The 13498-nt window shown below is 45.7% G+C and overlaps 1 long non-coding RNA gene across 1 annotated transcript in view; it reads left to right on the top strand.

Moving 5' to 3' along the window:
- Positions 1-13498, top strand: part of LOC102980306 (uncharacterized) — a 223702-nt gene that overhangs the window by 125421 nt on the left and 84783 nt on the right. Inside the window, exon 3 of the long non-coding RNA XR_447341.4 lies at positions 12341-12441. This is a non-coding gene — a long non-coding RNA (uncharacterized lncRNA). The remainder of the gene's footprint in view (positions 1-12340; positions 12442-13498) is intronic.

Raw genomic sequence — 13498 nt, 5'->3', positions numbered from 1 at the left:
GCCCGCGTACCACAAAAAAAAAAAAAAAAGAAGGAGAAGCTGGATCATCAACTGCTTCCCTTGGCTTTTGGGGTCCTCCTGAGACTCCCCCACTAAAGTGCTGTACAGCTGAGATCATCAAGGCAACCTCCTTAAGATCTCTGTACTTTTGGATTTCTGGAAAGTGGCCTTCCTCACTTCTCATTCCCCTAACCCAAAGGTTGCAAAGCTTCTAATTCCCTCTATTCAACCTTTCTATTTAACACGCAGAGTATCTCTGTTTTCCTGATAAGCTCTGATACCTGGAGTGGCTGTAAGGAAGAAATGACATACTATATGTAAAGCATTCACCGCGGAACCCCACAGGCAACAAATGGATGCTCAATCAACAGTAGCTGTCCTGGGACTTCCCTGGCAGTCCAGTGGTTAAGACTCAGTGCTTCCACTGCAGGGAGTGAGGGTTCGATCCCTGGTCAGGGAACTAAGATCCCGCATGCTGTGCAGTGTGGCAAAACAAACAAACAAACAAACAAACAAACGCTGTCCTTATTGTTATTATCATCAGTCGAATGCCTTATTCTGTTGCTCATCCTATCCCAGGACAAAATCTTGTGCTCTATCTTTGTATCTTTGAATCCATTCTCTGCTCAGAAGCCTCTGAAGTGTGGCCATTGGTGGGAAGACTGTTTCTGCTGTCCATGGCTCCAACCTGCTCCATCCCCGACCATTGTTGGCCCATGGTTCTCTTTCTTGATTGCTGAACCAGGCATAGTAGGTCCAGGTATCGAAGCTTCATAAGGATGAGGTCTGAACTTAAATTTAGAGGAGGAAAGCAGCGGGATCAGGAGAGGAAAGCCTAGGGTCTTGTGCTCAGTGAGCAACTGATGTAGATAGACAGCCAGCTAGGGAAGGGATGACTCTACCTCATCCCGGTGCTAAAATCCACCTAATTCTCAAATACTGTTCCAGACTGATTTGTGGTGACACTGCCCCTCCTTGTTTCCATTTACACAATTTATGATGTTTTTTAATATTCTGATCCACCTGCACCAATATAGATGTTGATAGGATAAAGAGAGAGAAGAATAGTATTTGATCTAAACTCTGACCTTACCCCTCCTCCCTTCTCCATCCCCGAAGCACCACTGGCAACTATAACTTTACTCTCCACCATTTGAGTATATTAAGGGAACTGTGCAGATTAAGAGAGTTGGCCACTTTGGGCCTGCTCTTTTGTTTGTCAAATGATGCAAGAGGAATTTCTCTTGCAAGAAACCCCAGGTATGTGCAGTATCTGGAGTGTGGTAGCATAGTATAGTGGAAATAGCATTGATATGGGAAATAGGAGATCTGACTTCTCAACCTAGCTGTGATACCTCGGGCAATTCATCTCTCTTTGCTGGAACAGATTTCTTCATGTGTAAAATAGGGAGGTATACAGATCTGTAACCCCTTAGCCAAAACTCTTGAGTCCAGATATGAGTGAGAATTCAAAATTTTTCAGAATGCTAGAAAAGTCATGTATCTTCTGTAATACTTTCATTGTATAATCAAATACATTAATATTTCTGCAGCAAAATGTGTGAACATTCACAGTGAGTGGGATAGATACTATAAATAGCGTAATGTCAGATTGAAATTGAAACTGTCCAACCCAGATTGGGACTTGAACCCACGGTCTTTTAACTGAGATCACACACCTGGTCTCAGGACTTAATGAAGCTCAGGTTCTTGATGTCTCATGGCAGAAAGAATTCAGTGAGAGACAAAGTGATAGGTAAGAAGTGGATTTATTTAGAGAGAAACACACTCCACGGACAGAGTGTGGGCCATCTCAGAAGGTTAGAGGCACCGAAGTATGGTGTGGTTAGTTTTTATGGGCTGGGTAATTTTATAGGCTAATGAGTGGAAGTATTATTCCAGTTATTTCGGGGAAGGGGTGGGGATTTCCAGGCATTGCGCCACCACCCATTTTTTGACCTTTTATGGTCGGCCTCAGAACTATCACAGGCACTGGTGGGTGTGTCATTTAGCAGCTAATGTATTACAATGAGCCTATAATGAGGCTCAAGGTCCAATGGAAGTCAAATCTTCCGCCATCTTGGACCTAGTGGGTTCTAACCAGTTTTTGTCATGCCCTATGGCTATGTCCTTCTTTTTTTTTTTTTTTTTTTTTTTGTGGTATGCGGGCCTTCCTCTGCTGTGGCCTCTCCCGCTGTGGAGCACAGGCTCCGGACGCGCAGGCCCAGCGGCCACGGCCCACGGGCCCAGCCGCCCCGCGGCACGCGGGACCCTCCCAGACCGGGGCGCGAACCCGGCTCCCCTGCATCGGCAGGCGGACGCGCAACCACCGCGCCACCAGGGAAGCCCCTGTCCTTCTTTTAAAGGTTGTGCCCTGCCCCCTTCCCTCCTGTTTCAAGATCAGGTCAGATTTTTGCCTTTTGGAGGAAGGAACATTTTTGCTGACAAAATGATTGACAAGATGGATCCGGCCATGTAAAGATCAGGGGGAAGAGCACTCCAGACAGAGGGTAAAGTTAGGGCAAACGTTGTGACGTGGGAATGAGCTTGGCACTTGTGGAACAAAGCGAAGGCCAACATGGCTGAAGGTGATCAGACGAGGAAGACAGTGGTATCAGAGAGCTGGGGAGGGAGGTAGGGCTCCATCACAGAGGGCTCTGCTGGCCTAGGTAAGGAGATAGGACTGTATTCTAAGTGTAGTAGAAAGATTTTTGAGGACTTCGAGCAGGGGGGTAACATAATCTAAATTAACTTTGAGCCAAGTTCCCGCTGACTGGCATGTGACAAATGGAGATGAGCAAGGGAGATGGTGGAGGAGAGGCCAGGGAGGTTGGAGAGAAACCAGGAGCTCCAGTTGAAGTCACAAAAACAGAGTCAAAAAGAAGCATGTGGCTAACTGTGTTGGCAGTTGATGAGGGGATGATGCCGAGATCTCAGCCTCTGTATACCAGTGCGGAATTGAATCTTGGGGGCAGAGTTTTGGGTGAAGTAGAAAAGGATAGCTTTATTGCTTTGCCAGGCAAAGGGGGCCACAGAGAGCTCCTGCCCTTGAAAACTGTGTGTCCCAATCCGGGAGGGTCTGATGAGGGGTTTTATAGCAGTGGCTCAAGGGTGGGGTCCCTGACAAGACTAGGGACTGCCTGCCCTCCCTTCATCTCTTCTCTGGTGGCCAGTCTCCTAACCCTGATGAGTTTCTCTGGTCCCTTGAATCTGGCCACAGGTGGTTTCCTGGCTGCTCCTCCCTTGATTAGCAGCTGTTCAAGTCCGCCCTTTGGAACTCAGGGAAGGTCATGGAGGCTGGAGTCTTGCCTACAAGAAATGGGGGACAAAAGAGGCCTCCATGCCTGAGAGCCACACAGGGCCTCACTCGGTTTCAAAATTGCCATTGGACTTTGCAATATGGAAGAAATCATTGCCCCAGAAATGGTCTCAGTGGAGAGGTGGGGGCAGAATGCTGATTGGAGTGGGTGGAGGAGAAAAGGCTCTGCTGTTAAGGGGAGCAGAGAAATGGGGCTGTGGTTGAAGAGAGACGTGGCCTGAGGGACAGAGGGTACCACAATCTGAGTGTTGGGCTAGGGTTAGAGGTGGGACGAACATTAGGGACTTAGAGTGAGGCTAAGGTGGGAGAAGTCACACGGATGGAAGCCAGTATCACAAAATGTGAGCAGCCATAGCTGATGGACTCCAGCCCCAGCTGATGCTGCCAGAATTGCCAGTAATAATTGCTGTCAGCTCAGGAAGTCGGCTTTAGGCTTTCTCTTGCAAATGTACTGGGAATAATGATAATTAAAAGCATTTGGGAATATGTCAGTGCCTGAATACAAACGAGTCTAAGCTCATCATTCCCAGGAGATTACCTCTTCCTTGGCCAGTTTTTATCTGAGGTAACTTATCTGTTACTTAAGAATTCCCAAGCTTATCTTAAACCTGGCTGTTTTTCTGCTTTGCTCATGGTTTAAAAGCTCATTCTTATGAAACTGGAATAATCTGGCATTTCTCAAAGTGAAAGGCAGCTCACTAGAAGCCTCTGCCGTTCTTTCTCTGGGAAAAAGGAAGTATGGAAGACAATCTGGTCTGCTTGGGTACAGTTAAAACAGGGCGGTTCCATTTCTTACCCAACTGTCTTGTGTAGCAGGGCATTCTGTAAACATTTGCCAAGTGTGTGCTCTCTGCAGGACTTCAGAGAGCATACCAGTGAGGCAGACAGCATGGTATCTCCTTTCCATGATTTTTTAGTTTACTTGGACAGAAGACTAATCATAATTATTATTGTGCCAGATATTCTGCCGAGTACTTCACCCTCGTGACCTCACTGGATCCTTACCTGTGAGGTACATTATCCAGGCATCCCACTTCACAGATAAGGAAACTGAGGCTCAGAGAGCTAAAATAATTTGCCCAAAGACACACAGTTAGGTAGTGGCAGGGCTGGGATTTGAAACTCCAAAAGGACTTCCTGCAGTGATGGAAATGTTGTCTCTGCACTGTCCCTTATGGTAGGCATTAGGCACATATGACTCTTGAACAGTAGAAATGTTGCTGGTGCAACTGAGGAACTGTGTTTTAATTTTTTTTAACATCTTTATTGGAGTCTAATTGCTTTACAATGGTGTGTGAGTTTCTGCTGTACAACAAAGTGAATCAGCTATACGTATACATATATCCCCACATCTCCTCCCTCTTGCTACATATATCCCCACATCTCCTCCCTCTTGCGTCTCCCTCCCTCCCACCCTCCCTATCCCACCCCTCTAGGTGGTCACACAGCACCGCGCTGATCTCCCTGTGCCATGCGGCCGCTTCCCGCTAGCTATCTATTTTACATCTGGTAGTGTATATATGTCCTTGCCACTCTCGCACTTTGTCACAGCTTACCCTTCCCCTCCCCCATCCTCAAGATGTGTTTTAATTTTAATTCGGTGTATTTAAATGTAAATAACTCCACGAGGCCAGTGGCTACCCTAATGAACAGCACAGCTCTCAGAGTCTGTGTGCTTTCTGCTCGAGCATGTGTGAATGATGTAATGAGAACGGCCATTCCTTTGTCCCCCCAGCTTTGGGTGCACCAGCGTTCTCCAGTCCATCCCAGGAGTGTTGAATGTAAGCCCCGGCCGCCCCCCCCCAGCACACATAGCAACTAAGGAAACCAGTGAACACCACCGCCCGAGTACAGAAAAGGGGAGGTGAGATGTGACTTAGGTAGTGACTGGGGTGATGAGCTAGCCTCATATCCCGCAGTAGTCATGAAGTTGAGAGTCATGAAAATGGTGGACGCCTAGGTGGGCTGTAACCCTGCATTCTTTCATCAGAATCCTATTATATCTCCTTAAAAGAACTCCAGGGACTCACATTTTCAACCTGTTTGGGCAGGGGACGAAGGGCAGGGCACATTCTCTATCTTTGCCCATCCCTCCTCTGTTTGCTTAAACATGATTGCCCTTTGAGATATGACCCAGGCGACTTCCTGGTACCCTTCTCACTAAAGCAGAGATGAAAAATCGTTTTACATTCATCCCCCTTCTTAGTTTGCCTTTAGTGAACGGAATGGAAAACATTCTCCCAAGGTCTTTCTAGCTCTGTTTTTCATCCAGATCCTTAGGATGAAAATTCCCACAGACAAAACAGTGTTCTGGTGTGTGGGTGGTATTTTCCCCAGGCTTCCCAAGTGCTGTGCAGCTGAGCCTGGGTGCTAGATAATTTTCTTGCTTCCCTTTGCCACTTAGGGCCAGAAGTTTAATTTAAATGATTCTTAACTTACCTCTCGATCCATCCTGTAATTTAAAAGGCAGTCTTCCCGCCCTCATCTCCTTACTCTGACTCACTAGTTTCACTCCTTTTCCCCACATACGCTCACGTTCTGCTTGGGAAACTGCACCCAGTCTTCCCTCATTGACCCTGATTCATCATATACGGGGGGCGATCTCCCTACTAGTTCTCCTTGGGGCCAGAAGTAATATCTGTGGCTGGCCTTCACCTTTCTTGCTCACTCCTTACTGTTGAGCACAGGAAGTGTCCTGAGGCTTCCCACCATGAGATAGATGTGTTCCTTCAGAAGTTGGCCAGCATGCTTCCTATAATTAGCGTCTGAGGTCTGTGCTTACCAAAAGTGGTTCCCAGAAGTCTCTCCATCCTCACTCCAAAGAAGCTGTTACCAAAAACTGGGTTCGCCTCTTGGTGGGCGTCAAGCCAAAAGATACAACCAAGCCAAAGATGGGGAGAAGGAAGGATTTATTACTTGCAGCAACTAAGGAGAACACCGGGGGTCTTTCCCAAAGCAGTGTCTCCCCAGACAGCAAAATTGGGGAAGTCTTAAGTGATGGGTCCATGCATATTCCTGAGGGGGCTTGGGCAGTAGGCCGGATCCAAGCTTTAGTTGACTGAAGTTACCAGGGTCAGAAAAGGTCACCAGCATCATCCCTTCGATTCCACTTGATCTGGTGGTTGAGCACCTGAGGGGTTATTTAAATTCTGCAAAACAGCTCGAGACATTGCTTTAGGCTGGTCTTTACTGCTGAAATAGAACTGGGCGTCTTTGCAACTGATTAATTATCTTTGCTGTTGTTACTTCTCTTGCCCGAGAAGTTAGTCCTTTTGTTCTCTTAAGTTCGTTATTTCTGAGACCTGTTCAAGGACAAGCATTGTGGCCAGGCTAAGATCACAAAATAGTTGAGGCCCCAAATGGCTTCTCTTATGTCAAGAAAGCCATGCCTGGTTCTCGTTCTCCGAGGACTCCCCCTACCCTATCTGCTTACAAAATCAATCAGCAGCTACAGATACAGGAAGATACATCAAGCTCCTATCAAGGAGAAATAAGAGGTAAATACTGTGGCATCATTCCTGGTGGTATCATAGTCATGTACTCAGAATGGCATATTGGTTTCTTCTTGCTCAGTCTGAAATTGTGCCTACCAAATTTATTTTGTAGGTTATAAAAAAACTGTGCTTTGGAGATTTCGTGGGTGTGGTAAATAGTTATCTTGAATTTCTGTACCCCAGCTGGCTGAAGTAAGCTGGCTGAAATTCACTGAATTTCTCACAGTGAATGACTTTCAATGTCTTTCCCTTTATCTTAGTGGCTGAGCAACTGTTGGGCTGCACCCCGCAGGCCTACAAGCCCTGTACTTGCCCAGCCTGGAGACCAAAGAGAAAGAGAGAGCCAGGAGTCAGCGACAGAGACATCACTGGTTTCTTGGATAGGGGGCATCTTACTTGCCTGAAGCAAGGCCCTAGAATGACACCCCCCATGTGCAGCAGAGGCAGGCAGGACATGGCGGCAGTCTTCGCTCCCAGGTGGGGTAGGGAGGGAGGTTACCAGTTACAGGAGAAATTGACTTCAGGTTGGTGCTTATCGGTTGCCAGGGAAACCAGTTAGAGGGGTGCACCCCTTACCGCCCCTTTGATAAATCATCATAGTGGAGGTAGTTCTGATATAAAGATTAGAATACTAGCTGGGGCCAGGGGCAGGTACATAGGCATTTACTGATTAGGCCCTCTGATGAAGAGGGAAGGTCAGTCATGTGAGTGGGGTGTAGGTGAAGCAGGGACTGGTCGAGCACGGGATGTACAGAGAGCAAGAGAACAGCCATCTTGGGTGGCCTGACCATGCAGCAACCCATCTAGACTTGCAAATTTGTTATCTGTGTGTATAATGGAGGACTTAGTAGAGAAATTAAATGCTAGAACATAAGCCTGTATACAGCATCCTATAACTAGCTTAACATCTGATCACAGACCTCTCTCCTGCCCTGAAGAAGTTGGAGAGAGGCTGAGGGGGCTGAGAATCCTGCTGCTGTGGGGACTTCTTTCTTTATTGATTTACTGGTCTTGACCTGATAACTTTGAGTCAGGTCTAGTCAGGAAAACCCATCTACTCTAAGTGTTCAAATAGCAGGTATTTAATACAGGGAACTGATAACAGATGCTGGAGCTTCCAGAGAAGCAGGGTGCTAGAGCCAAAGCTGTTCTCTTTTGCTGAAGCCATGCTAGTGGTAACCACACATATTAACGAAGTCTGCTCTCCCCTCCTCCTGCCTTCTAGTCTCCTGCTAGTCGCACCCTTCAGCAAAACCGTCAGGGAGCCTGGAGTCTGGGCAGAGTCCCAACCGCAGAATCACAGCAGAGTATAGAAAGGTTGTCTTGGAGACGAGAGAAAATCAGGAAATAACCAGTATAGTCATGAAATGGCTTGCCAAGTCTGGGTTAATTTTTCAGAATTATTCTTTAGAATCCATTGAATCCAGGAAGGCTTTAGTTCTCTATAGCTGGGCAGATAAGACCAGTAACATTTTGAGGTCTGTACTTGCCATATGCTGGGACTCTGTGTGCCCAACACATTTTTCTGAGGTCTTTGGAACTAACATTTATCAAGGGACAGCTTCAGACATGCCTTCCCCAGGTAGTCTAGTATCTTAAAGGTATATTCCTTCAAGGTCCACTAAAAGGCCATGTCACTTAAATAACCTAATACTTCAAGGTACTTTTTGTCCCCATTCAGTCTTTTAAACACTTAAAAGTAGCAGAAGCCACTGAAATAACTTGAGGCATCATTTTAACTGAAAAACCTCTCAGAACATACGAAGGCAGCTTTTTCTTTGTCATCGGTTGCTGTAAACATTTGAGAGGAAGCAGTGTAAGACATTGAACTCAGGGCGCAGTGTATATTTTGGCATGCCTATTCAGAGTACGATATTCTATATATATCTGTACTTTGTATGATATGGGCTATATATGGGCCACAGGATTCCTTAATGTGTTCTCAAAGAATGCAAAGGGGGATTGAAAAGGAAAACCTAAGCTAGGAATAACATTTTCTCTTTCCGTGAATTGGGCCTGAGTTGGGCTTACAGTGAAAAGCTTAAAATACATCTGCAAGATCCTTAACCCTTTAGAGAAAAGCCTAGAAAACTAGACAATAGAACTTAATCACCCCCAAGAAAGCCTAGACCTATGAAAAATAATAGAATTAGTGATTTGTTCTTTCAAATGTGAGAGTTTTCTGGCACCTTTTCCACTAGGAAAGGTAGAGATAAGAAGCAGAGCATTCTACCGCACTAGCTACCATTTATGGAGAGAACTATGCACCAGGCACTGTGTGAGGTTCTAAATAAACACTGTATATAATCAACAACTGTGCAAGAGAAATGTATTGCTCTACTGTAAAGATGGGGAAAATATCTTTTAGGACCCTCCTCAGACACAGAAGAGCGCTCAGTGAATAAACCCAGCAATTCAGAATTCTAGACCCTCGCCACCCAAGGGGTGGTCCCTGGACCAGCAGCATTGGCATCACCTGAGAGCGTATCAGAAAGACACAATCTCTGGTCCCACCCCAGACTCACTGAATCAGAATCTGCATTTCGGCAAGATGGCCAGGTCATTCACAGGCACATGAAAGGTTGAGAAGCGTGGCACTGGAGCCAGGGTCAACAGCCTTTTTCTGTAAGAGACCAGACAGTGACTGTTTGAGGCTTTGCAGGCTATTACGTCTCTGTTGCCACCATTCAGCTCTGCCATTGCAGCACAAAGGCAGTCACAGACAATACAGAAGTGAATGGGTGCGGCTGTGTCAATAAAAACTCATTACAAAAACAGGCAGTGTTGGTCCATATATTGCTTGTAGCTGTAGTTTGCCGAGCTCTATCCTAGATGGTCTGTAGTTTAATTTTTCCTACCATACTAGATTGTAAGCTCCTAGAGGGCCATGAGTATTGCTTTCTCCAGAAGGGTCTTTGACACGTAGCAGTGCTCTATACATTCTTGCTGGTAGGTTGCTTTGCTGTGTGGATAAGATGCCTTATTCATGAAAAAATTCAAATGAGAGGAAAAATATATGTGCTGGAGTCAAGGCTGTTGCTCTAACGCAGGAGGTCTCACAGTGTTTGGCTTCAGTCCAGTGCCACCTGTCAATCTTTCAAGCACAGGAGCATGCTGGGTTAGCCCACTGAGAGCAGATGCAGTTCTCAGAGATGGAGTCGTAGTGGTCAAGTTCATAAGACTGCTGTATAAAGGTGGAATGAGCAGTTATTAATGTACACTGAGAAAGAGTTTTCACAGGGGTGATAGTATGCACTGGCATGGCCAACATTTTCTTTTCCTTTAGGTCAGCACTTCTTAATCTAGGGTCTTGGGGTTCACATGACCCTGGGACACCTGAAAATTATATGCAAAATATGTCTATTGCATTTTTCTTGGAGGAAGGTCTATAGTTGTAATAGATTCCTAAAGAGGCCCATGAATGATGCAGAGAAGGCTAAGAATCACTGTAGGTACACTGACATGAAAATCCAAGTTGTAATTTAAATCCCAATTTTCTACTTTAAAATAAGAATTGTGGACTTCCCTGGTGGCGCAGTGGTTAAGAATCCGCCTGCCAATGCAGAGGACACAGGTTTGAGCCCTGGTCCGGGAAGATCCCACATGCCGCGGAGCAGCTAAGCCCGTGCAGCACAACTACTGAGCCTGCGCTCCAGAGCCGGCGAGCCACAACTACTGAGCCCACGTGCTCTAGGGCCCATGTGCTGCAACTACTGAGCCCGTGCGCCATAACTACTGAAACCCGCGCGCCTAGAGCCCGTGCTCCGCAACAAGAGAAGCCACCGCAATGAGAAGCCCGCGCACCGCAATGAAGAGTAGCCCCCGCTTGCCGCAACTAGAGAAGGCCCGCGCGCGGCAACGAAGACCCAACGCAGCCCAAAATAAATAAATTATACTTAAAAAAAAAAGGACAAGGAAAGTAAAAAAAATGAAATAAGAACTGTTAATGTTACGGCAAGATAATATTTTTGGAAAATTAACCTCTGCTTATTTTCAACAACCCCTGCTACAGCTGGTCTGCTACAGGTTGGTCTGCTACAGCTGCGCCATTCTTTGCCTGTGGGGAAAGGTGACAAATTAGATTGGAGAAGTCAGTTCTTGGCTGTTGAGTTTCAAAAGCCTAGCTCTGGGAGTGGTGGTGGGTGGGAACTAAGAACCAGAGCCGTAACAGTGAACGCTAGATTTGCCTGTGATGAGAGCATAAATTCTCTGCTCCAGCTAAGGATTCTTTAGACTGAGGCAAAGGAGGTCATCGGGAAATCAAAGACAGCTTGGATTTTGGTGGGGTCTTGGGGTAAGTGGCCTCCCGCCTGCCTCTTTAGGTTGAGTCCCAGAGGTGGAGGAGTACAGTCATAAATTTAAACAGTTCGGGGGAATTTGAGAACAGGGGAGATGTGTGCTTTCTGCTCCCTTTTCCCAGATCGAGTCCAGTGAAGCAGAGGGACCTCCAGGTAGAAATGTCTGAATGGTGAGCTTAGTGGGTGGGCTGGAGAAAGCCTCAGAATATCCTGAGTAGTGCGGGAAAAGCAGGATACTTCTTGAGTACTTGAGAGCTACACAGACATGGCATAGAGAAATGGTAGACCTGAAGAAGCCTTGTGGTCAGGACTTGGCAGGCGGATGTGGCAGTGATCTTTGTGGACAGATGGCCAAAGGCCAGATGAAAATGAAGACAGCTCAGTGCCTGTGAGGCAAAACGAGACCAAGGACAGACTCTGAACTGATCACGCCAATGTCTTCTCACCAGTTTAGCAACTCAGGCGAAAGGGAGAAGGGCAAAATTAAATTTCCCCCACCTGGAACTCAAGATAGCCATTCATTATAGATATGGAAGAAATTAAGGCAATTAGTTTTACCAAACTCCTGAGTTTGTGGCTAGGAATACATACCTGCCACTTTGATAGGACCTAGAGTCCCCTAAGTCTGAGAATATGAACCACATTTTATCTTCCAGTAAGTCAGTGATTCACACCCTAGTTGCATATTACAGTCACCTGAGGAGCTTTTTTTTTTTTTTTTTTTTTTTTTTTGTGGTATGCGGGCCTCCCTCCGTTGCGGCCTCTTTCCGTTGCGGGGCACAGGCTCCGGACGCGCAGGCTCAGCGGCCATGGCTCACGGGCCCAGCCGCTCCGCGGCATGTGGGATCCTCCCAGACCGGGGCGCGAACCCGGCTCCCCTGCATTGGCAGGCGGACTCTCAACCACCGCGCCACCAGGGAAGCCCCTGAGGAGCTTTTAAAATCCTTATGCCCAGGCCATTTTGCAGATCAATTAAATTAGAGTCTCTGAGGTAGGACTCAGGCATCTGCATTTTTTTAAAGTTCCCTAGGTGATTGCAATGTGCAACCAAGTTTGACAGTGGTGCCTTATGATCTCCGTGGAAAGCAAAGCCATAATAAGAAGGTTACATGATGGGAATGGAACCAAACGCTAGTGAATGAGTTATATTAATTGAATGTATTATCTTAATATATATTATATTTATATTATAATAAATAACATTAGTATATATCATATTATACTTTCAGGCATTCACCTTCACTACAAGGATGGGGTTAGAAACTCTTAGCTCATGGATGATTCTGCCAACGTTTGCCTCAGCTACTCCTTATGTCTTCTGCTTCTGCAGGTAACCAAGCCCTTTCCTGATGGTCACATTCTTTCTTTAGTCATATCAGTGGGCTCAGTCTGGTTATTGTCTAGTTCTGCAGGCTTGGGAGACTTTCTGTGTCTTAAAGGTGATTGCATATCCCTGCTCTGATTCATTACATATTGATTTTAAAGTTGAACTCTCAGAGGATAACCTTATTTTCCCCATTTCCAAGTTCTTAGGGATGTATTACTGTACTCCCACCCCATCCCAGTCCTGACTGGTCCCATCACAAACCACATATCTCTTCAGAAAGGCTATTAGTATATAATATGGCCCAAAGCGCATCTGTCACTGATTTAAAAGGAGAGTCCCATCAACAACTTCTTTTAAAACATTCAAAGGTCGTGGCAAACATTCTTTGGCTGTGTCGGATAACAAAGATGGAGAAGTAGTTTGCAAGCATGGCCATGTAATCTTATGTCAAATCATATGGAGCAATACTCTGAAATACCAAGCAAATGAATTTGCTAGCAAGCATTTATTGAACATCTATTATCTGTCAAAAACTGTACCAGTGAAAACAAAAATAAGAAATCACAAGTCACCTTAAAGTAATGCAGTGATTCATGGGTTGGCAGGACTTGAATGTAGCCTGATAGTAACACATCAACTAAAGAATGTGTTCTTATAAGGGCTATTTGGGTTGTTAATGTTAGAAGCTTAGCAGAAGATATTCTATCGATAAACATATGAGTCATTATAAATTAACACCCTGGCCTCTGGTTTTATAAGTGTCTGTGAATTTGCTTAACATGATTACGATGCACACATTGAAATAAACATAGTGCCCAGATAGGTGGTAGACTTGATCAGGTCATTATAAATCTGGCAAAATGCCTGTGTTTTGAAAGAGCTAATGACTTTTGATGATACCGTAAGGTATCTCACACACACACACACACACACACACACTGCCATTATTTGTGGCCAAGTTTGGCTTATGACAAAACAAATTAAGCCTTAGGTGTTGCTTCTTTCCTTAGCAGATAACTTGAGTAAGGCCACTTTTGCTTGTTAACCATTAACAGGAGGA

Source organism: Physeter macrocephalus, chromosome 21 (genome assembly GCF_002837175.3).
Source record: "Physeter macrocephalus isolate SW-GA chromosome 21, ASM283717v5, whole genome shotgun sequence".
Classification (NCBI taxonomy): domain Eukaryota; kingdom Metazoa; phylum Chordata; class Mammalia; order Artiodactyla; family Physeteridae; genus Physeter; species Physeter macrocephalus.
Note: the sequence above shows the minus strand (reverse complement) of the source record. Positions and strands in the feature narration are given on the sequence as shown.